This window comes from Bos grunniens, chromosome X (assembly GCF_055505025.1).
Source record: "Bos grunniens cultivar Pamir isolate PY7600 chromosome X, Bosgru_T2T1.0, whole genome shotgun sequence".
Lineage (NCBI taxonomy): Eukaryota > Metazoa > Chordata > Mammalia > Artiodactyla > Bovidae > Bos > Bos grunniens.
The window spans coordinates 29,939,213-29,965,474 of NC_141194.1; the positions used below are offsets into that span (position 1 = coordinate 29,939,213).

Consider the following 26,262-nt stretch of genomic DNA (forward strand, 5'->3'; position numbering starts at 1 on the left):
AAGGAATCCGGCCTTTAACTGAACAACGGCCTTTCATATACATTTTCACACACTGATTTGTTGAACTTCTGATCCATTCATAAAGAGGAAACCATTTTAAAGTGTGTTTATAATTATAGGATATTTACTGGTAAACTTTTTAGTGAAGTATGGTAGACAGAGGAAAGCACACAAATGAAAATTCACAAAAGTGAATCAATGAAATTTCACAAAGTGAACAGGGCCCAAGGAAAAGAATCAAGGCATAAAACATCATTGGAACCCCAGAAAGCACTCATTATGCTTCCTTCCAGTCACTAACCCCTACCCCACGGTAAGCTCTATTTTGACTTCTAATAGCATAGTGGTTTTGCCCAGTTTTGAGCATTACAAGATGGAATCATGCACTGTTCTAAGATTTTAATTAGCACCTTCATGAACTCTTTTCTAATCAGTAAATTGTACATCTTCTGTCTCTGTACTCAGAAAGGGTGCCAATGAATAGCTGGCTGATTAAGTCATCACAGTAGACCCCTAAACCACCGTGTGTTGTTTTTCTCAAAAGAGTTGCATGAAAGAATACTGTCCCACAATTACAATACCTCTCTGTAAAAGGACACATCCCAGGACAGCATCTTCATCTCCCTTCTCTTTTCAAGTCATCAGTTTTAAATTACCAAGTGACCCAGAGGCACTGCAGATTTCAGGTCTGCAAATTTCTTCAGAGTCAGGAAAAAGAGTAGAGGAGAGGATAAATCCTCCTCCTGTCAGCAAACCCTGAAACAACAATACCCCTGTTAACCTCATTAGGGAGAAATTCCATGGCAAGGAGAGAAGATGTAGCCCCCCTGGAATGAAATTATCGGCTCTGCTGGAGTAAGATGGGGCCAGACCAGGGGTGACTTGGTTTTGGCTTTAGCAGCTGGCTAAGCGGGATGGACGCCTGAGGGATGTCTTTTGGGTGAGGACCCTCTGGGCAGGGGAACATATATAAAGTAGCACAAAGAAGCCTTCAGAAGAAGATGTTATAAAGGCAACTGCTGACAGGATGGACTGAGACCTGGAAATTTAGTTTCGTGGTATGGATGTCAGGAATCAGGGCTATTTATGACCATACAGAGGATACTGGAAACCAAAAAGGAGAGCAGCAGCTTTACTTTCCCATTTTTTTCCCCTCAGAAAACCACTCTGGCTGAAGTCTGCCTCACTTCATGTCAAACCCAGCAAGACTGAGGGGGTGATAATAGCCCTGGGGAAGAATCTGAAGACCAAGAGCCCATTTTATCATAGCAAGAGAGATGAAAGCTTCATTCTTCGCCCAGGATCACATACCTATGGCTCCAGAATAGAAGGACTTCATACAAAAGGTTTATCCATTTAAAGTCCTTTTATAACGTCCGTAGGCCTGATATCTTGATCAGGTCACACATCCCATTGTATTTTAGGTCATCAGACCTACTGGAGGTGGCACAGGACCATGAAAGGAAACTGTGGCAACTGGGAAGCTTGTGAGCAGCAAATACTCACAGGGCACCTAGTCTGCAGTTGGCACAGACGGAAATACATTCCCTTGTCTTAGGGAATTCACCATCCTTAGAAATGCAGACTCTCGAACGCCTCCCCACTCCTGCATTAGAATCTACATGCAATCAAGACCTCAAGGTGGTTTCTACTGATATGGAAGTTCGAGGGGCTTTGACTTGAAATGAGACTCTAGCTCAGTTATTCTCAACTCTAGTTGCATATTAGAACATTCTGGAGAGTCTGTGAAATCCTTGTTTCCTTTCCTACACTGTTGCTGGGAATGTAAGGTGGTGCAGCCACTGTGGAAAACAGTACAGAGGTTCTTCAGAAAACTAAAAGGAAAATCAGCATATGATCCAATCATCCCATTCCTGGGCATATACCTGGACAAAACTGTAATTCAAAAAAGATACATGCACTCCTATGCACAAGACATGGAAACCACCTACATGTCCATTGAGAGATGAATGGATAAAGAAGATATGCTACACATATACAATGGAATACTACTCAGCCCCCGCTCCTCCAAAAGAATGAAATAATGCCACTTGCAAGCAACACAGGTGCAACTAGAGAGTATCATGCTAAGTGAAGTAAGTCAGAATAAGAAAGACAAATACCATATGATATCACTTATATGTGGAATCTAAAATATGACCTAAATGAACCAATCTACAAACAGAAACAGAATCAGGGACACAGAGAACAGACTGGTGGTTCCCATTTGGATAGAGGCTGGGGTTGGCAGAGGGGTGGAATGGGAGGCCAAGGTTAGCAGATGTAAGCTTTTATATATAGGGTGGATAAAAAAGGCCCTATTGTATATAGCACAGGGAGAACTATATTCAACATCCTATGATAAATGATAATAGAAAAGAACACATTTTTAAAAAAAGAATACGTGTGTGTATGTGTGTGTGTGTGACTAAATCACTTTGCTGTTCAGCACTAATTAGTACAACACTGAAAATCAACTGGGCTTCCCAGGTGGCACTAGTGGTAAAGATCCACTTGCCAGTGCAGGAGACATAAGGGACATGGGTTCGATCCCTGGGTCAGGAAGATCCCCTGGAGAAGGGCATGGCAACTCACTCCAGTATTCTTGCCTGGAGAATCCCATGGACAGAGGAACCTGGTGGGCTACAGTCCATGGGGTTGCAAAGAGACAGACACGACTGAAGTGACTTAGCACACACACATACTTCAATTTTAAAAAAGTCCTTATTCCCAAGAGAGCAGTAAACCACAAGACCTGGGGCAGGAGCATTTCAGGTCCAGAGAAGAGCCAGGGAAAAGGCTATGAGGTGGGGACAGTCTTGGAGTACTTCAAGGACAACAAATAGGGCTAGTTGATGGTGAGAGTGACAGGAGTTGAGGCCAGCCAGAAAGGCCATTCCAAAGTGACCTTCAGGCCACCGGAACTAGGATTGATGAGAAGCCACTGATGACTTTTGAACAGTTAGTCAGCATTTAGTTTAAAAAAAATACTTCAGCCCTGAGCTAAACTGTGATGTTTTTAAATAGTCGGTTTTTTTGACCACCTTACCTCATTTAAAAAACAAAACAAAACCTTGCAAAACTGAGAGTAGTGTACTAATGCAGTGTGGAAATCAAAAAGTGTGTTAGGATAAAAAAATTCACAGAGGAAGATAAATTAAGTAAAAACCATAGGTTGAAGTCTTCGTGTGCTACTACAAGATCAGTTGATCAGTGGGCAGGGTCAGGGATAGAGAGCCCCTCTGCGGATTATTTACAAGGCAAAATAATAGATCAGGCCCTCTTCCCAGACTTCCTTTTGGGCTGCTTGCTCCCTCTTCCCCCACCCCCAGCAATTCCTTGGTCTCTTTTAGCCAGACTCCTGTCAGAAGTCACTTAACATCAGTTGGGCAAGCTCTGAATAAAATCTGTGCACATGGCTCATATCCTCATCCTGAAATGCGCCTGCCTCACTTCTTTCTCAAAATCACAACTGGGTCCAGGGATGACAACACAAAGTCAAACCAAGTGAGGTCTGGAGGAAGACACGGTGCAAAGTCTGGGAGATGAATCCCAGCAAAGACAGTCAAGTACCATCATATCTAGTTCTCCCTACTAAATAGATTTGGAAACTGAGACCTAAAAAAAGTCAACTTGTTTATTTATTGGTCAGGATGCAGAGCTAATTTGTGGCCAAATCCACCCAGACCATCAATGAAAATGCGTGCCCTCTGAGGCCTGCCAAATCCCTTCATCAGCACCATTTGCCTCCAGAGACCCTGGTATCCCACCCCCACCCCAAGCCTACACATGGGTTTATGTCTTTGTCCCTGTCCTTGGAGTTTCTGGGACTATCTCAAAAATTCTCCCTAGAGTCAGGACAAGTCCAGCAAAGTTATGTAAATATCAGAGGGCCCTTAGAGGCTGTGGAGTCTTCAGCTGGTGGGAAGTTCCAGGGGCTGCCCCAGCTTCTGACCTGAGCCATTCCAGCAGGAAGCCCACAGCAACCAGCATTTTAAGAACCTTCACCGAAGCGGCTGCCAGCACTAGAAGGTCCCCTAGGACTCTGCATCATCCCGTGTGACCTAAGGTAACCCTGGGCCCCATAAACAAGCCCCAGCAATCCATGTGCCACCCATCAGCCTTCAGAGGACTTGTATGTAACAGCCCTCATGGTCAGGCACATTCTGGGCAAAAGCAATGTGGTTGGTTGGACCTCCCATGCAGGAACCACTCAGGACCCAGGACCTCAGCACCTACTCTAACTTTTGCTGCATAACAAGCCATTAAAATGCTGGAGAGGGTGTGGAGAAAAGGGAACCCTCTTACACTGTTGGTGGGAATGCAAACTAGTACAGCCACTATGGAGAACAGTGTGGAGATTCCTTAAAATACTAGAAATGGAACTGCCATACAAGCCAGCAATCCCACTGCTGGGCATACACACCGAGGAAACCAGAATTCAAAGAGACACATGTATGCCAATGTTCATCACAGCACTGTACAATAGCCAGGACATGGAAGCAACCTAGATGTCCATCGGCAGATGAATGGATAAGAAAGTTGTGGTACATACACAATGGAGTATTACTCAGCCATTAAAAAGAATACATTTGAATTGGTTCTAATGAGGTGGATAAAACTGGAACCTATTATACAGAGTGAAGTAAGTCAGAAAGAAAAACACCAATACAGTGTATTAATGCATATATACGGAATTTAGAAAGATGGTAACGATGACCCTATATGTGAGACAGCAAAAGAGACACAGATGTAAAGAACAGACTTTTGGACTCTGTGGGAGAAGGCTAGGGTGGGATGATTTGAGAGAATAGCATTGAAACATGTATATTACCACATGTGAAATAGATCGCCAGTCCAGATTCAATGCATGAGACAGGGTACTCAGGGCTGGTGCACTGGGATGACCCTGAGGGATGGGATGGGGAGGGACGTGGGAGGGGGGTTCAGGATGGGGAACACATGTACACCCATGGCTGATTCATGTCAATGTATGGCAAAAACCACTACAATATTGTAAAGTAATTAGCCTCCAATTAAAATAAATTAATTAACTTAAAAAAATTTAGTGGATTAAACTAATAAGCATTGGTTCATTCTCCTGATTCTGGGTGTCAGCTGAGAGGTTCTTCCAGTCTGGGCTGCCTAGTATGGTCTCAGTCACCTGTCTAGTAGTTGGCAGGTTGGCTGGTCTCAGGGCCACAGGTGGGATGGCTCATTTCTGTTCCATGGACTCCAGAGGCTAGCTTGAGCTTCTTCACACAGTTAACTCAGGGTGGCAAAGAGAGGGCAGCTTCACAGGGCAGGGGCTAGTGACAATTCTCATAGAAAACAGGAAAGGTTGGGGGGGGGGGGATAGCTTAGGAGTCTGGGATTAACAAAACACACCACTATATATAAAACAGATAATCAATAAGGACCTACTGGATAGCACAGGGAACTCTACTCAATATTCTGTAATAAACTACATGGGGAAGCAACCTGAAAGTGAATGGATATATGTATATGGATAACTGAGTCACTTTGCTGTATAGCTGAAACGTACATACCATTGTTAATCAACTATACTCCAGTATAAAATTAACATTTTAAAAAAAGATTCTGTTGTATCCTATGGCCAAGCTCAGGTTCAAGGGGTGGGAAAATAGATGCAACCTCTTGATGGGAGGGACTTCCCTGGTGGTCCAGTGGTTAAAACTCTAAGCTCCCAATACAGAGGGCCAAGGTTTGATTGCTGGTCAGGGAACTAGATCCAGGGCTTCCCTGGTGGCTCAAACGGTAAAGAATCTGCTTACAATGCAAGACATCTAGGTTCAATTACTGCATCGGGAAAGTCCCATGGAGAAGGGAATGGCAACCCACTCCAGTATTTTTGCCTGGAGAATTCCATGGACAGAGGATTTTGGTGGGCTACAGTCCATGGGGTCACAAATAGTCGGACATGACTGAGCAGCTAACACTTTAACTTGTGGGAGGAGAAGTAAAGTTAACTTGCAAAGGATGTACAGGTAGAAATGGGGGGCATGGGTTGTGGCCTTTTTTTGCAATCAACCACTTTGTCCAGAGTCCTCCAAGCACAAACCTCCTTCTTCATCCCAAGAAAAATAGAGGGTTTCTAATCCTTGCTTCCCACAGCTGCTTGCCTCTTAATTGGGTCCCAGAGAGGTGTCACACTATTCCAACCTGATAAAATTCCAATAGAAATTGCTAGCATTCCATATTAGCCAATGACTTATCAATTTCATCCATGCACTAATTGTTTTATTCCCAGGGTCATTCGTGCAGACAACAATATTTTTTTTAATGTATTTGTTTCTGTATTAAAGATTTTATTTTACAGGACAGTTTTACTCAGGGATCCTGCTTGTGGGCAGTGACTTTCTGCCTAATAGCAACACTACAAATTATATTTAGCAAATCAACATGCTACAAGACAGTAGCAGACTCAATTAGAAATATAATGCTTGGCTGCTTGTTTATTGCTTGTATTGTATATTTTTCACACATATAAAGGTCAAGATTGCATTTATACTTGAGCTGTCTAAAATAAGAAAGCCATAACCAGGAAATTCAACAATATATTTTCTGGTGCCTGCTCTATTTTCTCTCTGGCCAAGTCCTCAAGTAATCAGAAAACATACAACCTTATGTGCATCCTCGAGTGTGGGAGTAAGATGGTGTCAAGGAGGCTGCTAATTTTTTTTTAATGTTGCAAGTTGCTAGGAATTATTAGGTTCTCATTGGTACTGGTAACATTCAATCTATTTAAGTTTGAAAAGACCTAATGCTGGTATTTCTGCTTGCTGTATAGGTCTTGTGAAACAGCTCAGTCCAATCCAGCCCATTTATTCCAGCCATAAAGAGAACAGAGAAAACCAACAAGGGACTCTGTTCCAAATGCTAATCTCTTCTCATAAGTAGCTTTCCCAGCAATATGTGAATTTACTCTGCTATCAAAAGCACCCATGAGATGTATTAGCTGCCTTTATGGGTCATCTATGGGAGCCTCTTTGTGTGTACATAGAGATAAGTGTATCTGTGTAGTAGATATATTTTTCTTCAGATGTAAAGTTATATGAAGTGCCAGTCTCTTTCTAAACATGTCCTCTTTCTAGGTTTAGATATGTCCACCTGATGTGAAGAGCTGACTCACTGGAAAAGACCCTGATGCTGAGAAAGACTGAGGGTAGGAGGAGAAGCGGGTGACAGAGGACAAGATGGTTGGATGGCATCATTGAATGGACATGAGTTTGAGCAAGCCCCAGGAGATGGTCAAAGACAGAGAAGCCTGGTGCACTACAGTTCATGAAATCACCAGGAGTCGGACACAACTGACGGGACTGAGTGACTAAACAATGTCATGCTATGCTATGCTATGCTATGCTAAGTCGCTTCAGTCGTGTCTGACTCTGTGTGACCCCATAGACGGATTGTTACAATACAGGGGTTGCCAACTTTTTCCCATAAAGGGCCAGATAGTAAATGGATTTAGTATTTTCAGACCATATGGTCTCTCCCAACTAAACTCTGCTGTTGTAGCATGAAAGTCATCTGGAAATGCATAGGCGTGGCTGTGTGTCGAACTCTTCCTATAATTGTCACATGTCATGAGTTCCCATTCTTCTAAAAAAAACTTTTGCAACCATATATACAAATGTCAAAACCCCTCTTATTAGAGGGGGTGGAGGATAAATTAGGAGTTTAGGATTAACAGATACACACTGCCATATATAAAATAGATAACCAACAAAGAGCTACTGTATAGTACAGGGAAATATGCTCAGTATTTTGTAATAATCTGTAACAGAAGATACATATGTATGTAGTATGCAATTACTTTGCTGTACACCTAAAAGTAACACAACATTGTAAATCAACATACTTCAACTTTTTTAAAGGGGAAAGGGAAAGAGAACATTAAAAAACAAACAAACAAACAAACAAAAAAACAACCCTCTTAGTAGTTTACAGATTCCTGACCCTAGTGCATTAACTAACAGAGAACCATCTGACGTGCTCTCCGATACCACTGCAGCATCTCTATTTTCTTTATGAACACATTTCTCTATGAAACTTAATTTCTTTAAAATTTTAAGCAACCTGTTTGTATGTATAACCACAGAGAAGAATTGCTTCTTTGTTCCTCTGTATTTTTTAAGTAAAGATAAAAGCCACTTGATAGTGAATTAGCCTTCCCTTTGTTTATGTGCACATAATTTTGTAAGTTTAGGTCTTTCCTTTTCATTATTCTTTACCAAGCTTCAGATTTGTCTGAGTAACATGACAATGATCTGTGAATTGGCAACACGAGCAATAAATCACTAAGTTGTGGGACAAAACTCACTCTGATAATGGCAGCTTATTTATCAATCCCAGAATCAGCAAATTCCATCCTTCAAGATCTTCCATTATGCGTTGTAGTTCTAGCCCTATGTTGTCTCTGATTACAGCATATCATAAGACCTGTGTGCAATCTGATCCTTTTTGATTTTCCAATTTAGATCTCAAGAAGTGAATAAAATCAATGTCAGCATTTTGACAGCGGTAGTAGTTCAGACTTTGTTCAGAATTTTTTTCTTATAACTTATGTTGCTCTATATTCTGATGATACATAGAGAATGCTTCGTAGCATTTGCATTTATCTCATTGCTTTGAATGTTTCTGTCTGATACAGACAAGGCTGGGTACTCTCCATGTCCAGATAAAACTGCTCCACAGTTCATCTCATTCTGGATGGAGGAAGTAGGTCTAATAAATCTTACCATGTTACTCTGCCATCTGATGCCTTATGACTTTTTTGGTAAACATATTATGCTGGATTTACTTAGTAGAAGCTTTAATGTTCTAAGTGGCTCTTTGAATACTAAACCTATTTGATGTGCTTTCCCCACAGTCAAAGTGACACGACATCGATCTATTCTGAGTTGTTGAAGGTTCCCTTTGAGGCATTTCCGCTCAGGTACTATAACATCTTTCATTCCTGTGTTACCACCCAAAAAAGTGCATGAATCTGTATCTTTTAGTGTAAGCCTCTCCCTTCTTCAGGTCAACCATGAATTCAATTCAGTGACTTTGGGAGACTTGCTAGGCCCTGAGTTTGGTGCCAGATATTGTTGTGAAAGGCACAAATAAAAGAGGAGACATGCCTTTTCTTAATACATCAACACCTGTCCTGAAGAAGAAGAGTTCAAAAGCCAATAGCTACTAAACAGAATATGTGAACGGGGTTTCAGATGACTTTAGGCGATGAAAAGATGACTTACTGAAGGTACCATAGCATGGATTTTAAGTTTCCCCTGACGTGCCTATTAAACTATTGCCTCTACTGTCCTCTCCATCTGATGAAAGGAGGTAGCCTCTTTCCAGTTAGAAGTCACACTATGAAACTTTAAATTAAAAATGCTTACTCACTACATCTACCAAATTTATGTAGCATCCTTCTAGTGGGGGAGAAGCTAACAAAAAGGATGCCGTGTGAGACAGGACCAATTTTATGTTTTGACTTTATCATTTTGTGCAATCAAAAATTTGCTCATGAGCTTAACCAGGGTTAAGAATCTGCCTTGTAGTGCAGGGGACATAGGTTCAATCCCTGATCCAGGAAGATCCCACATGCTGTGGGGCAGCTAAGCCCATGTACCATAACTACTGAGCCTGTGCTCTAGAGCCCACAAACCACAACTACTCATCTCCTGTGCCACAACCACTAGAGCCCATACACCCTACATCCCGTGCTCCACAAGAAGAGAAGCCACCACAATGAGAAGCTTGAGCATCACGACTAGAGAAGCCCCCACTCACAACTACAGAAAGCAACAAAGACCCAGTGCAGTCAAAAAATAAATATATTTGGCAAAACTAATACAATTATGTAAAGTTTAAAAATAAAATAAAATGTAAAATTAAAAAATAAATAAATAAATAAAATATCTTAAAAAAAACAAAGTTTATCACCACAATTAATAAAAAATTGCTCATTAACTATGAAAAAATTAAATCAATTGCACTGAAGAACTAGTGGGGCTTATTTTTTTTAATGTAAATTGAATTGACTGTCTGGCTCAGTTCAAACTAGTCAAGCTGAAACTTAGTTAGGCTCAGCCTAGGCAGAGGCAGGGGCGGGTTAGAGGTGTGTCTAGGAATGTAGAGGGGCAGTTATTCAGGATCAGAGGTAAAGGGAGGTGACGGGCTTCAGAACTGAGAAAGCAAGCAACATTTGGCAGATCTGAGGGAATAAAATGACAGTTCGGTGGTTAAGACTCCACGTTTCTCCTACAGGGGGTGTGGGTTTGATCCCTGGTCAGGGAACTAACATCCCACATGCTGTGTGGTGCGGTAAAAAATAAAATAAAAAAATATGTGGCAGATCTGAGGCGTGATCAGGGCGAGCAGTAGCCCGAAATACTGATGGAAACATCAACCAACTATCTAAACCAGAGACCCCAAAGGAAGACATACTAAGAGACTGAAGGAAAAGAGCAATTCAGCAGGGAATCAAATCAAAGGTGAGGAAAGACCTTGATAAAAAGAATCAAAGGCTTGTCTTCACCTCGGACTTTTTACTCTCCTCCAACAGAACCCTGGACCAAAGCCCTGGGCTGTTCAAAGGGGTGGATGATTATGGACACCTGATCTAATACAAGAAAAAAAAAAATGAAGAGAATTATGGTTCCCTGAAGCAGAAGCTGAAGAAAACATTCTTTCATGTTGCTTCTTTACGACTGTCACCACAAAGATTTTTTTTTTTAAGGCAGACATCGTTAAATAAGCATTTAACTTAGCAAGCTGTGAGGTCTAACTATTTGGTTTAAAATTCAGCAAAGGGTGGATCCTGATACTCCTGAGAATGCCATGAGAATAGAGTCGAAATCAAGAGCTCCAAGTTTTTAGTTCTATCTCTACAAGTACTTAAATGTCAATTTGGAACTTGAAAATAGGTATAGATTTTCTTCTCCCTTTCCAAGCTGGCACTGTTTTTCTTCCATATAAAGGACGTGATGTGAGAATTTTTCGATAAAAGGTACTGCTCTTATAAGTGCAGGTGCTACTCAACACAGCCCATCATCACCAGCTCAGCCACAGAGAGTAGTATCTACAGATCCCAGTGAAATTGGAAAGAGCAGGAGTTGGCTTCATGGAGGGATGTAATGGGCCAGCAGCTGTCAGTTCATTGTTTAAATAGGTGCTGTTCCTCCATGGTGATTTTTCCCCCCTAGAAGCTAGGTCAAACCAACATATGACCCTTTTGTATAATCTATACAGACTGTTGGTTTACTGCAGAGCACTTGAAATTGAAAATACAAAAGCTTTCTTTGAGTGTTAAAACAAAACAGCTTCTGACTTGCTCTGAAAAATGCACATTGTGGAGATTCTTATCTGGATGGGCCTTTGATTTCCGGCCAAGTTTAGAGGAGGATGGTCTAATAATAAACCAGTGAAGCAATCTGAGTAGTAAATTCATGTAAGTGTTTTTCAGAGAATGTCGAGATAAAATCCAAAAGAGAAATTCTCAAAACAACCCCAAAACCAATAAATTCCATTCCTCCACATCCCTCATGATGACAATGAAAGCACAGAAGAACAAGCCCCTTCATATTACTAAGAGTAGGTTATTTTCTTTCTTTGTAAAAAAAAGAAAAGAAAAGAAAGAAAGAAAGATAGAAACACCACTTGGCTGCTTCTGATTATTTTTAAAAATACATACTGTTAGGAGAAACTTGGAAAATACTCATAATTTCACCAGTCAAAAATAACCATTTTCTTTCTGTAGACATCTATACTGGGTTGTTTTTTTTTTTTTTTTAAAAGAAACCTTTATCACACTGTGTATACAATTTTATAAGTGTAAGTTATTCATGAAAAGGTAGTGAAGGTCAGCTGAATGTTTGAGAAACATCATCTGTGAAGGTTAGTTGACGACAACAGTTCTCACTTCTCTGATATACTTTCTTCCATGGCTTCTGCCAAATGTAATACCTCTGGCAGGATCAAAAGAAACAAGTGACACTTTTAACAAAGGAACAGAAAAATCAATCACGTTAAATGCACAGAAATTTGGGGCAGAATCAAATCCTGGTCTTGGCCTTTTGATAGTTCCCAATTTGGGAGCTTCTCATTTCATCCTATTCTACCCTCAAACCAATCTAACTCCCTCTTCTCTGGGCCTTCAAGTGATTATGAATTCAAAAGAACATGTGCTCTAGAAAGAGTTGGCTGAATCCAAACAAAATGTCTGTGACATATGAGTATGAGTGTATTTGAGGGCAAGTGTGTACATGGGCATTTATGAGTACATGCATATCTGTGTGCACACACGCATTTGTAATGAACATCCCCAAATAAAGGAATTTTAGTCTCCTGAAGGGTAACACTAAATAATCATGAACTAATTGTGATAAAAATCACCATTTACTAAGTACTAAGCTCTGTGCTAGTGATGCTGCTTGCCTTATCAAAGGCAAATCAATCAATGTGATATACTACATCAACAAAGGAAAGGAAAAAAAAACACATGATCATGTCAACAGATGCAGAAAAGGCATTTCACAAAATTCAACATCTATTCATGATAAAAAAAAAAAAACTTATCAAAGTGGGTAGAGAGGGAACATATCTCAACATAATAAAAGCCATTTATGACAAACCCACAGCCAACATAATATTCAACACAATATTCAAAGCTGAAAACCTCCCTGTTACATTCAAGGAGACAAGGATGTCCATTCTTCCCATTCCTAATCAACAGAGTACTGAAGTCCTAGCCACAGCAATGAGACCAAAAAAATAAAAATAAATAATATAAAAGATACCCAAAGTGGAAGGGAAGAGGTAAAACTGTCACTATTGTAGGTGACGTGATATTCTATATAGAGAACCCTAAAGTCTCCACACAAAAATTATTAGAACTAAAAAACAAACAACCCAATCAAAAAACAGGCAGAAGATCTAAGTATATGTTTCTCAAAGAAAACACAGAGATGGTTAAAAAAGCATGTGAAAAGATGCTCAACTTCACTAATTATTAGAGAAATGCAAATCAAAACTACAATGAGGTTTCACACTAGTGAGAATGGCCATCATCAAAAAGTCTACAAACAATAAATGCTGGAGAGGGTGTGGAGAAAGGGAATCTTGCTACACTGTTGGTAGGAATGCCAACTGGAGAACAGTATCAAGTTTCCTTGAAAAACTAAAACTAGCACTACCATGTGAAAAATGAAAGTGAAGTCACTCAGTCATGTCTGACTCTTTGTGACCCCATGGACTGTAGCCCACCAGGCTCCTCCATCCATGGGATTTTCCAGGAAAGAGTACTGGAGTGAGTTGCCAGGTCCTTCTCCAGGGGATCTTCTGGACCCAGGGATCAAACTCGGGTCTCCCACACTGCAGACAGACTCTTTACCATATGATCCAGCAATCCCACTCTTGGGCATATAACTGGAAAAAACCATACTTGGAAAAACAGATGCACCCCAATGTTCACTACACAAGCCATTCCAGCTTTCTTGCCTGAAGAATCCCATGGACAGAGGAAGGCTACAGTCCATGAGGTCGTAAAGAGTCAGACATAACTGAGCAACTAACACATACATATACATAATGTTCACTGCAGCATTCTTTACAATATAAAATAGCCAGGACATCAACTAGATGTCCATCAACAGATGAATGGAGAAAGAAAATACGGTGTATACACACACACACACACAAGTACATATATACAAAGGAATATTACTCAGCCAAGCCATTAAAAAGGAATGAAATAATGCTATTTGCAGCAACACGGAAAGATCTAGAGATTACCATTTTAAGTAAAGTCAGACAAAGACAAGTACCATATAATATCACTTACATGTGGAATCTTAAAAAACAATACAAGTCAACTTATTTACACAACAGAAACAAACTCACAGACTTAGAAAACAAACTTATGGTTACCAAATGGGAAAGGAGGTAAGGGAAAAGGATAAATTATAATAGCCAGGACATGGAAGCAACCTAGATGCCCATCAGCAGATGAATGGATAAGAAAGCTGTGGTACATATACACAATGGAGTATTACTCAGCCATTAAAAAGAATACATTTGAATCAGTTCTAATGAGGTGGATGAAACTGGAGCCTATTATACAGAGTGAAGTAAGCCAGAAGGAAAAACACCAATACAGTATACTAACGCATATATATGAAATTTAGAAAGATGGTAACAATAACCCTGTGTACGAGACAGCAAAAGAGACAGTGATGTATAGAACAGTCTTATGGACTCTGTGGGAGAGGGAGAGGGTGGGGAGATTTGGGAGAATGGTATTGAAACATGTAAAATATAATGTATGAAACGAGATGCCAGTCCAGGTTTGATGCACGATACTGGATGCTTGGGGCTAGTGCACTGGGACGACCCAGAAGGATGGTATGGGGAGGGAGGAGGGAGGAGGGTTCAGGATGGGGAACACATGTATACCTGTGGTGGATTCATTTTGATATTTGGCAAAACTAATACAATTATGTAAAGTTTAAAAATTAAATAAAATTTAAAAAAAAAAAAAATAAAAATATACACAGCAAAATACTACTGAGCCATAAAAAAAAAATTAGGAAGCTGGGATTAACATATATACACTACTATATATAAAACAGATAATTAGCAAGGACCTGCTATATAGCACAGGAGACTCTACTCACTACTCTGTAATAATCTATGTGGGAAAAGAATCTGAAAAAGAATAGATATATGTATATGGATAACTAAATCACTTTGCTATATATCTGAAACTAAGACAATATTGTAAATCAACTATATTTCAATATAAAATTCTAAAAATAAAAAATTTTAATTAAAAAAACTATTAGAACTAATGCATCCAGGGACTCCCCTGGTGGTCCAGTGATTACAAATCTGCCTTGCAATGCAGGGGATGCAGTTTGATTCCTGGTTGGGGAACTAAGATCCTACATGGCATGGACCAACTAAGTCCACATGTCACAACTACTGAGCCCTCATGCTACAACAAAAGATTCCACATGACACAATGAAGACCCCAGGTACTGCAATTAAGACCTGTCTCAGCCAAATATATTAATTAATTTAAAAAAACTAATACGCTCACCAAGGTAGCAGGACACAAGATTAATATACAAAAATCTACTGCATTTCTATGGGCTTCCCAGGTAAACTCAGTGCTAAAGAATCTACCTGCCAATGCAGGAGATACAGGTTCGATCCCTGGGTCAGGAAGATCCCCTGGAAAAGGGAACAGCAACCAACTCCATTATTTTTGTCTGGAGAATCCCATTGACAGATGAGCCTGGCAGGCTACAGTGCATGGGGTCACAAAGAGTTGGACATGACTGAGTACACACAAACTGCATCTCTATACACTAATAATGAACTAGCAGAAAAAGTAAAAAAAAAAAAAAGTCCATTCAAAATTATATCAAAAATAAAATACCTAAGAATGAACTTAAGCAAGGAGCTGAAAGATCTATATATTGAAAACTATAAAAGAATAATAAAGAAAACTGAAGGTGATTGAAAGAAATGGAGAGATATTTCATGCTCTTGGATTGGAAGAATTAATATAGTTAAAATGGCCATTCTATCCAAAGAAATCTACAGATTTAGTGCAATCTCAGATATGCAGATGACACCCCCCTTACGGCATAAAGTGAGGAAGAACTAAAGAACCTCTTGATGAAAGTGAAAGAGAAGAGTGAAAAAGTTGGCTTAAAGCTCAACATTCAGAAAACGAAGATCATGGCGTCTGGTCCCATCAATTCATGGCAAATAGATGGGGAAACAGTGGAAACAGTGGCTGACTTTATTTTTCTGGGCTCCAAAATCACTGCAGATGGTGACTGCAGCCATGAAATTAAAAGACGCTTACTCCTTGGAAGGAAAGTTATGACCAACCTAGATAGCATATTGAAAAGCAGAGACATTACTTTGCCCACAAAGGTCCGTCTAGTCAAGGCTATGGTTTTTCCAGTGGTCATGCATGGATGTGAGAGTTGGACTATAAAGAAAGCTGAGTGCCAAAGAATTGATGCTTTTGAACTGTGGTGTTGGAGAAGACTCTTGAGAGTCCCTTGGACTGCAAGGAGATCCAACCAGTCCATCCTAAAGGAGATCAGTCTTGGGTGTTAATTGGAAGGACTGATGTTGAAGCTGAAACTCCAATACTTTGGCCACCTGATGTGAAGAGCTGACTCATTTGAAAAGACCTTGATTCTGGGAAAGATTGAGGGCAGGAGGAGAAGGGGACGACAGAGGATGAGATGGTTGGATGGCATCACCGACTCGATGGACAGGGGTTTGGGTGGACTCCGGGAGTTGGTGATGGACAGGGAGGCCTGGCGTGCTGCAGTTCATGGGGTAGCAAAGAGTCGGACACGACTGAGCGACTGAACTGAAGTGAATGCAATCTCTATAAAAATATCCATGACATTTTTCACAGAACTAGAACAAATAATACTAAAATTTATATGGAACCACAAAAGACCTGAAATTGCCAAAAAATCCTGAGGGAAAAGAACAAAGCTGGAGGTACAACCCTTCCAGACTTCAGATTATACTACAAAGCAGCATGGTACTGGCACAAATACAGACCCAAAAATTAATAGAACACACACAGAGCCTAGAAGCAAACTCACATGCCTATGGTCAATTAATCTATGACAAAGGAGGCAAGAATATACAATGGAGAGAAGATAGTCTCTTCAACAAGTAGTGTTGAGAAAGCTGGACAGCTATATGTAGAGGAATGAAATTGGGACTTTCCCTTACATCTTATACAAAAATAAACTCAAAACAGTTCAAAGACCTAATGTAAGAAATGACACACCATAAAATTCCTAGAAGAGAACATAGGAGAACATTCTTTGATATAAATTGTAGCACTGTTTTCTTATATCAGTCTCCCAAAGCAAAAGAAATAAAAGCAAAAATAAATAAATGGGACCTAATCAAACTAAAAACTTTTGCACAGCAAAGGAAACCATAAACAAAACCAAAAGACAACCCAGAAATGGGAGAAAATATTTGCAAACAATGTGACCAGCAAGGACTTAATTTCCAAAATATACAAATAGCTCATACAACTCAATCGCAAAAAAACAAAAACAAAAAACCAAACAATGCAATAAAAAAACTGGCAAAAGACATAAATAGACATTTTCCCAAAGACATGTTGTAGTTGTTTAGTCGCTAAGTTGTGTCCAACTCTTTTGTGACCCCATGGACTGTAGCCAGCCAGGCTCCTCTGTCCATTGAATTCTCCAGGCAAGAATACTGGAATGGGTTGCCCTTTCCTTCTCCAGGGGATCTTCCCAACCTAGAGATTGAACACGAGTTTCCTGCATAGGCAGGCAGATTCTTTATGAATGAGCCCCTAGGGAAGCCTAAAGAAGACATACAGATGGCCAAAACACATGAAAAGATGCTCAACATCACTAATCACAGAAATGCAAATCAAAACTACAATAAGGTATTACCTTATGCTGGTTAGAAAGCCTATCATCAAAAGTCTACAAATAATAAATGTTGGTGAGGATGTGGAGAAAAAGGAATCCTCCTACACTGTTGGTGGGAATGTAAATTGGTGCAGCCACTATGGAAAACAGTATGGAGGTTCCTTAAAATGCTAAAAATAGAATTACCATATGATCCAGCAATTCCACTCCTAGGTACACATGCAGAAAAAATGAAAACTCTAATTCAAAAGGCTACATGTAACCTAGTGTTCGTAGGAGCACTGTTTACAATAGCTAAGATATGGTAACAGCCCAACTGCCCAACAGTCAGTGACTAGCTTAAGAAGAAGTGGTGTATGTATACAATGGAATATCACTCAACCATAAGAAAGAATGAAATACTGCCAATTACAGCAATGCGGATGGACATGGAGGTACTACGCTTAGTGAAACAAGCCAGAGGAAAAAAATACTAAATGATGACACCTATGTAGAATCTAAAAAGTAATACAAATGAATCTATATACAAAATGGAAACACTCACTAACATAAAAAAGCAAACTTATGCTTATCAAAGGGGAAAGGGAGGTGGGGAGGGACAAATTAAGCAGATGAGATTAACAGATACAAATTACACAAAATAGATAATCAACAAGAATTTACTGTATAGCACTGGGCATTACAAACCCAGTATCTTATAATAACCTATAATGGAATATAATCCGCAAAAAACCCACAAAAACCCAAATCATGCTGTACATCTGAAACTAAAACACTGTAAATCTTCAATCTTCAGTACTTCAATTAAAAAAAGGAAATAAGTTCAAGACCAAAAAAAAAAAAAAAAAATCTCTGAAAGAAACAGTATTGTAATAAAAAGTTGAAAGAAGCATATATTCAATTTTCACATATAAACATTAGTTCATGGGGTTCTCAAGGCAAGAATAATGACGTGGTTTACCATTCTTTTCTCCAGTGGACTACATTTTGTCAGAACTATCCACCATAATCCGTCTGTCTTGGGTGGCCCTACATGGCATGGCTCACAGTTTCATTGAGTTAGACAAGGCTGTGGTCCATGTGATCAGATTGGTTAGTTTTCTGTGATTGTGGTTTTCATTCTGTCTGCCCTCTGATGGAGAAGAATAAGAGGATTATGGAAGCTTCCTGATGGGAGAGACTGACTGAGGGGGAAACTGGGTCTTGTTCTGATGGGCAGGGTCATGCTCAGTAAATCTTTAATACAATTTTCTGTTGATGGGTGGGGCTGTGTTCACTCCCTGTTGTTTGACCTAGGATAAACTATGGTGGAGGTAATGCAGATGATGGTGACATCCTTCAAAACGTCCCATGCACGCACTGCTGCACTCAGTGCCCCCAACCCTGCACCACCAACCCACGCCTCTACTGGAGACTCCTGGACACTCACAGGCAAGTCTGGGTCAGTCTCTTGTGGGGTCACTGCTACTTTTTCCTGGGTTCTGGTGTGCACAAGCTTTTGTTTGTGCTCTCCAAGAGTTTGTTTCCCCAGTCCTGTGTAAGTTCTTGTGGTTCTATGGTGGGTTTAATGGCGACCTCCTCCAAGAGGGCTTATGCCATACCCAGGTCTACTGCACCCAGAGCCCCTGCCCCTGCAGCAGTCCACTGCTGACCTGTACCTCCACAGGAGGCACTCAAACACAGTTCTGGCTCAGTCTCTGTGGGGTCTCTGGGTCCTGGTGCACACAATGTTTGTTCGAGCCCTCCGAGTGTCTCTGGCGGGTATGGGGTTTGGTTCTAAATGCGATTTTGCCCCCCTAACCATCTTGCTGGGGCTTCTCCTTTGCTCTTGGACATGGGTTATCTTTTTTTGGTTGGATCCAACATTCTCCTGTCAATGGTTATTCAGCAGCAAGTTGTAATTTTGGAGTTGGTGATGGACAGGGAAGCCTGGCATGCTGCAGTCCATGGGGTTGCAAAGAGTTGGACATGACTGAGCAACTGAACTGAAATGTTAGTGCCATGCAAGTTGCTTATTATAGAATATCCCTTAAGTTTGTTAAGAATGAAAATTCATTGACTACTGCCAAGGAATTAGTGAGATGCAATAAAGGTTTTTGCTTAGAATGCTGGTTGGAGTTAGTGATAAAGAAGGTAGCTCAAGTATCACTTTCCAAAGACAGGAATAGGCTTCCCAGATAGCTCAGTGGTAAAGAATCTGCCTGCCAACGCAGGAGATGTGGATTCGATCCCTCCCAAGGTTGGGAAGATCCCCTGGAGGAGGAAATAGCAACATACTCTAGTATTCTCGTCTGAAGAATTCCATGGACAGAGGAGCCTGGCAGGCTACAGACGGTAGGATGGCAGGAGAGTCAGACATGACTTAGCAACTAGACAGCAAAGATAGGAATGGGCTACTATGCTAAGGACCAATTCACAGAAATAGCAACCCATGCCAGAATTCTTGCCTGGAAAATCCCATGGACAGAGAAGCCTGGTAGGCTACAGTCCTTGGGGTCACAAAGAGTTGGACACGACTGAGTGACTAACAGTTTCACTTTCTTTCAATTCATAGAAAACATAAAGCTTGCAAAATGTTCTTCAGTGCAACTTGACAGTACTAACAAACAGTTAAAATAGCAGTTTATTACACATATACAATTTCAGTATAAAGGAAATACTAAGGAAGAATTTTTTTCAACATCACTACTAAAAATAAGACTAGCCCTGCACTGTATAAAACTACATAGACAAATGTTTCAAGGGATAAAACACTGTCAACCAATGTGGCTGAAAGTTTAGGTTTCCAATAGAAGTAACACTGTGATGGCTCAACTGCAATTATAAGAAAATTTTCTGAGTAGTTACTCAGATTAAGATGTCCCCAGAACATAAATCAACGTGTTTACCTTCATCAAGAAAACACTGCCATGAAAATAATGTCAGTGGCACTCAACAGTCTGCTTACTGATGTGGTAAAATCTGAGAATTACTAAAAGCTAATGTATTACATTTCAGATTATACTCTATATTTTGTGATACCATATAAGTTGAATGTAAACAATGATTATTGCATGCTGGGTATGATGATAACCAAGAAGAAAGTTCTACTGAGAATGTCTGAACTACAGAATAAATTCTCAATGTTTCTGCAAGAAAAGAAACCAGTTTGGGGACCTTCCCTAGAGGTCCAGTGGTTAGGACTCCACACTTCCACTGCAGAGGGTGTGCCTGCAATCACACATGCTTAATGGCATGGCCAAAAAATAAAAATCTTTAAAAACATTAAAACAGAAATCAGTTTAAATCAACTTTTTAAAGATACAAATTAGACAGTTTGATATTTTGTGTTATATTTTCAGTATATTTGTGATCAAAGTTCTGTACTTACCCCATGCAAGGACACAGTACAATGTGGTTTTCAGTGACAGACAAGCTCTGAAAACTGAAAGGAAAGTTAGAACCTTGGAAGAACAAAGGTTTTACATATTTTTATGACATATTCCATAATTTAACAATTATCATTGACTTAGGCAAGGCTCTTAATATTACAATTCTGCAAAAAGTTTTCTCTGAATACCTTATCAATCTGATAGAACATTTTGGGTTTTATTTTCCTTCAAAAAAATTCACATGCAAGAAATTAATGAATCTTTAATCTCTCTTTCATAAAAAGATAATCTGAATTCAATTGTAGTTTATAAGATTAACTATTAGAACTAGGTGCTGAGGAGAGATTGAAGACACATTCTGTAAATACAGTATTGTTAGTCCCTCAGTTGTATCAGACTCTTTGTGACCCCATGGACTGTAGCCCTCCAGTCTCCTCTGTCCAGGGGATTTTCCAAGCAAGAATATTGGAGTGGGTTGACATTTCTTTCTCCAGTGGATCTTCCCAACCCAGGGATCAAACCCGGGTCTCCTGCATCACAGGCAGATTCTTTACTGTCCGTGGCACCAGGGAAGCCCAAATACAGCATTACTTAGTTCACTTTGGATTATAATATCCAGAGCTTGCTGAAATTGCCTTAAAATAACTTGTTCTACTTTCATCACCATTTGTACATAAGACTGGTCTCTTTACTATGATTGTTATTAAAACAAAACATAAACATTTTAGATATGCATCATGCCCCATGAGTAGTGGTCTCTAGATTAGTTAACAAGCAAGAAGTGAAAACTCATTTGTAACACTGAAAATTCAAATATTGATATACACATAATGTTCATTTAAAATGTACATAGGTGTTTGAGAAATTACTTCACTCAACTTTTGGGTTTTTTGTGGAATTACAAACAGGCATAACAGCAATTATATTAATTAATTATATTAATCACCTACATGCATACTTTCATAAATGTGTGATTTCTGTAATTCTTTTGATTTTTATATTTGCTTTGATTCTATTTATTGAAATATAATTGATGGCTCTTGAATCTAATAAAACAAGCTTGGATTTTATGTCTTTATTTTCATAGTATTTTAGTTTTATTGTAATTTTTCAAAAGTATCGATAGGCTACTGGCTGAAATTTTTTTAATATCTGATAATTGACCACTGATAGCTTAAGAAGCACTGCCCAAACTCAGATGACAAAAAATCTGTCTGCAATGCGGGAGATCTGGGTTCGATCCCTGGGTTGGGAAGATCCCCTGGAGGAGGACATGGCAACTCACTCCAGTATTCTTGCCTGGAGAATCCCCATGGACAGAGGAGCCTGGTGGGCTACAGTCTATGGGGTCACAAAGAGTTGGATACAACTGAGCGACTAAGCACACAGCACAGGGACCATCTTCTCCGCTTCATGGATCACAGCCTTGTTGTGGCAAAGGGGCTTGTGTAACTCAATGAAGTTATGAGCCATTCCATGCAGGGCCACCCAAAACAGATGGGTCACAGTCAAGAGTTCTGACAAAATGTGGTCCACTGGAGGAGAGAATAGCAAATTACTCCAGTATTCTTTTGCCTTGAAAACCCCATGAACAGTATGAAAATGCAAAAAGATATGACACTGGAAGATGAGCCCCCCAGGTCAAAAGCTGTCCAATTTATTACTAGGGAAGAGTGAAGGACAACTACTCACAGTTCCAGAAAGAACGGAGTGGCTGGGCCTAAGTGGAAATGACACTCACTTGTAGATGTGTCTGGTGATGAAAGAAAAATCTGATGCTATAAAGAACAATATTGCATAGGAACCTGGAATGTTAAGTCCATGAACCAAGGTAAATTGCACATGGTCAAGCACGAGATGGCAAGATTGAACATTGACATTTTAGGAAATCAGTGAACTAAAATGAACAGGAATGGGGCAAACTTAATTCAGATGACCATTATATCTACTACTGTGGGGAAGAATCCCTTAGAAGAAATGGAGTAGTCCTCATAGTCAACAAGAGAGTCTGAAATGCAGTACTTGGACACAATCTCAAAAATGACAGAATGATCTAGGTTTGTTTTCAGGGCAAACCATTCAACATCACAATAATCAAAGTGCATGGCCCAACCACTGATTCTGAAGAAGCTGGACTTGATAGGTTCTACAAAGACCTACAACACCTTCTAGTACTAACACCAAAAACAGATGTCCTTTTCATCAGACGGGATTGGAATGCAAAAGTAGGAAGCCAAGACATACCTGGAATAACAGGCAAGGTTGGTCTTAGACTACAAAATGAAGCAAGGCAAAGGCTAACAGAGTTTTGTCCAGAGAATACACTGGTCATAGCAAACACCCTTTTCCAACAACACAAGAGACGACTCTACACATGGACATCACCAGATGGTCAATACCAAAGTCAGACTGATAATGTTCCTTGCAGTCGAAGATGGAGAAGCTGTATACATTCAGTAAAAACAAGACCTGGAGCTGACTGTGGCTCAGACCATCAGCTCCTTATTGCAAAATTCAGGCTTATATTGAAGAAAGTAGGGAAAACCACTGGGCCATTCAGGTATGACCTAAATCAAATCCCCTTTGATTATACCATGGAGGTGACCAATAGATTCAAGGGATTAGATCTGGTAGACAGAGTGCGTGAAGAACTATGGACAGAAGTTCATAACACTGTACAGGAGGCAGTGACCAAAACTATCCCAAAGAAAAATAAATGCAAGAAGGCAAAGTAGTTGTCTGAGGAAGCTTTACAAATAGCTGAGGAGAGAAGAGATGCAAAAGACAAGGGAGAAAGGGAAAGATATACTTAACTGAATGCAGAGTTCCAGAGAATAGCAAGGAGAGATAAGAAAGCATTCTTAAGTGAACAATGCAAAGAAATAGAGAAAAACAACAGAATGGGAAAGACTAGAGATCTCTTAAAGAAAACTGGAGATATCAAGGGAACATTTCATGCAAGGATGGGCATGAAACAGTAAGGTCCTAACAGAAGCAGAAGAGATTAAGAAGAGATGGCAAGAATATACAAAAGAACTGTACAAGAAAGGTCCTAATTATTCGGATAACCACGATGGTGTGATCACTCACCGAGAGCCAGACATCTTGGAGTGTGAAGTCAAGTGGGCCTTAGGAAGTATTCCTATGAACAAAGGTAGTAGAGGTGATGGAATTTCAGCTGAGCTAGTTAAAAATCCTAAAAGATGGTGCTGTTAAAGTGCTGCACTCAATATGTCAGCAAATGTGGAAAACTCAGTAGTGGCCGTAGGATTGGAAAAGGTCAGTTTTAATTCCTATCCCAAGAAAAGGCAATGCCAAAAAATGTTCAAACTACCATACAACTGCGCTCATTTCATACACTAGCAAGGTTATGCTCAAAATCCTGCAAGCTAGATTTCAGCAGTACATGAACCAAGAACTTTCAGATGTACAAGCTGGGTTTAGAAAAGGCAGAGGAACCAGAGACTGAACTGCCAGCATTTGTTGGATCATGGAGAAAGGAAGTGACTTCAAAAAACATCCACTTCTGCTTCATTGACTATGGTAAAGCCTTTGACTGTTTCAATCACAACAAACTGGAAAATTCTTAATGAGATGGGAATACCAGATCACCTTACCTGTATCCTGAGAAACCTGTATGTGGGTCAAGAAGTAACAGAACCAGACGTGGAACAACAGACTGGTTCAAAATTGGGAAAGGAGTATGACAAAGCTGTATATTGTCACCATGCTTATTTAACTTCTATGCAGAGTACATCATGTGAAATGGTAGGCTGAATGAAGCACAATCTGGAATCAAGATTACTGGAAGAATCATCAACAACCTCAGATATGCAGATGATACCTTTCTAATGGCAGAGAGTGAAGAGGAACTAAAGAGCCTCTTGATGAGAGTGAAAGAGGAGAGTGAAAAAAACTGGCTTGAAATACAACATTTAAAAATCTAAGATCATGGCATGTGGTCCCATCACTTAATGGCAAATATAAGCAGAAAAAGTGGAAGTAGTGACAGATTTTCTTCTGTAGGGCTCCAAAATCACCACAGACAGTGACTGCAGCCATGAAATTAAAAGACCCTTGAAGGAAAGCTATGGCAAACCTAGACAGCGTATTAAAAAGCAGAGACATCACTTTGCCAACAAAGGTCCATCTAGTCAAGGCTATGGTTTTTCCAGTAGTAATGTATGGATTTGAGAGTTGGACCATAAAGAAGGCTGAGTGCCAAAGAACTGATGCTTTCAAATTGTAGTGCTAGAGAAGACTCTTGAGAGTCACCTGGACTGCAAGGAGATCAAAGCAGTCAATCCTAAAGGAAATCAACCCTGAATATTCATTGGAAGGACTGATGCTGCAGCTGAAACTCCAATACTTTGTCCACTTGATGTGAAGAGCCAACTCACTGGAAAAGACCCTGATGTTGAGAAAGATTGAGGGAAAAAGGAGAAGGGGGTAGAAGAGAATGAGATGGTTAATAACATCCCTGACTCAATGGACATGAATTAGAGCAAACTATGTGGGATAGTGGAGGACAGAGGAGCCTGGGGTGCTGCTGTCCATGGGGTCACAAAGAGTCGAACATGACTAGTGACTGAACAAAAACAGGCACCATCTTGGCCTACCAGGGAATCTGCATGCATCTCAATCCTTTAGATTTGGGCTGGCCCAACTCACTCAACTGAATCCTAGAAGGTTTGAATCAAAGGATTTAGCACAAATTGTTGCCTGGGATCCATGCACTCCATCCTGTTTATACAGACTCAACTAACTGCATGACCCTCTGAAACCCCCACATCCCATCCCCAGACCCCAAACCAAAATGAAACACGCCAGAGTCATTCAGGCTATTGAGAAATGCTGATGGAAATGCCTTTCCTTGTTTTTCTTAAAGAACACAGATGGAATGCACTGAGCTGAGGCAGAGGAACTAAGTTGAAAATCAGGTTAACAAAGAGAAAAATGTTAAGAATAGAGCAGAAACTAATTATTTATAAGGAATCTCGCCACCAGGAAACACAAAGAGGCTAGGGGCCTGTTGAGCCTTGGGAGAAAGCTTTGGCTTCTGCTTCCAGACACGACTTGCAAGGAGCCCTTCAGCATGCCCTTGGCCTCTTGGAGAAATGCTCAGAAGTGTGGGTAGATTCTCCACACTCCAAACAACATTCACAGAAAACACAAATCCTCAAGCACTGCACACATGAAACTTCTAACTTCTGTATTATTGGACATCTCTTATGAACTGGGAACTTCACAGGCATCAACTCTTTAATCCTTACAACAACCCCATGAGCTCAACATTCTTAGCCGTATTTTACAGGTGAGATAAATGAGACCCAAGGAATGTAAAGTTCCTTACCCTCTGGTCCACTTTCTCTTCTCTTGCTATGTCATTGTCCCACCCTGGCTGCCCCTACCACCTTTTG

General features: G+C 40.2%; 1 long non-coding RNA gene across 6 annotated transcripts in view; it reads right to left on the minus strand.

The window, feature by feature from the left end:
- Positions 1 to 26,262, minus strand: part of LOC147340089 (uncharacterized) — a 144,148-nt gene that overhangs the window by 96,618 nt on the left and 21,268 nt on the right. For 5 of the 6 annotated variants that reach the window (XR_015158872.1, XR_015158873.1, XR_015158875.1 and 2 more), the window contains exon 2: positions 20,842 to 20,895. This is a non-coding gene — a long non-coding RNA (uncharacterized LOC147340089). Of the gene's footprint in view, positions 1 to 11,790; positions 11,979 to 20,841; positions 20,896 to 26,262 lie in introns of those variants that run through there. The other variant, XR_015158869.1, reaches the window with a different exon arrangement.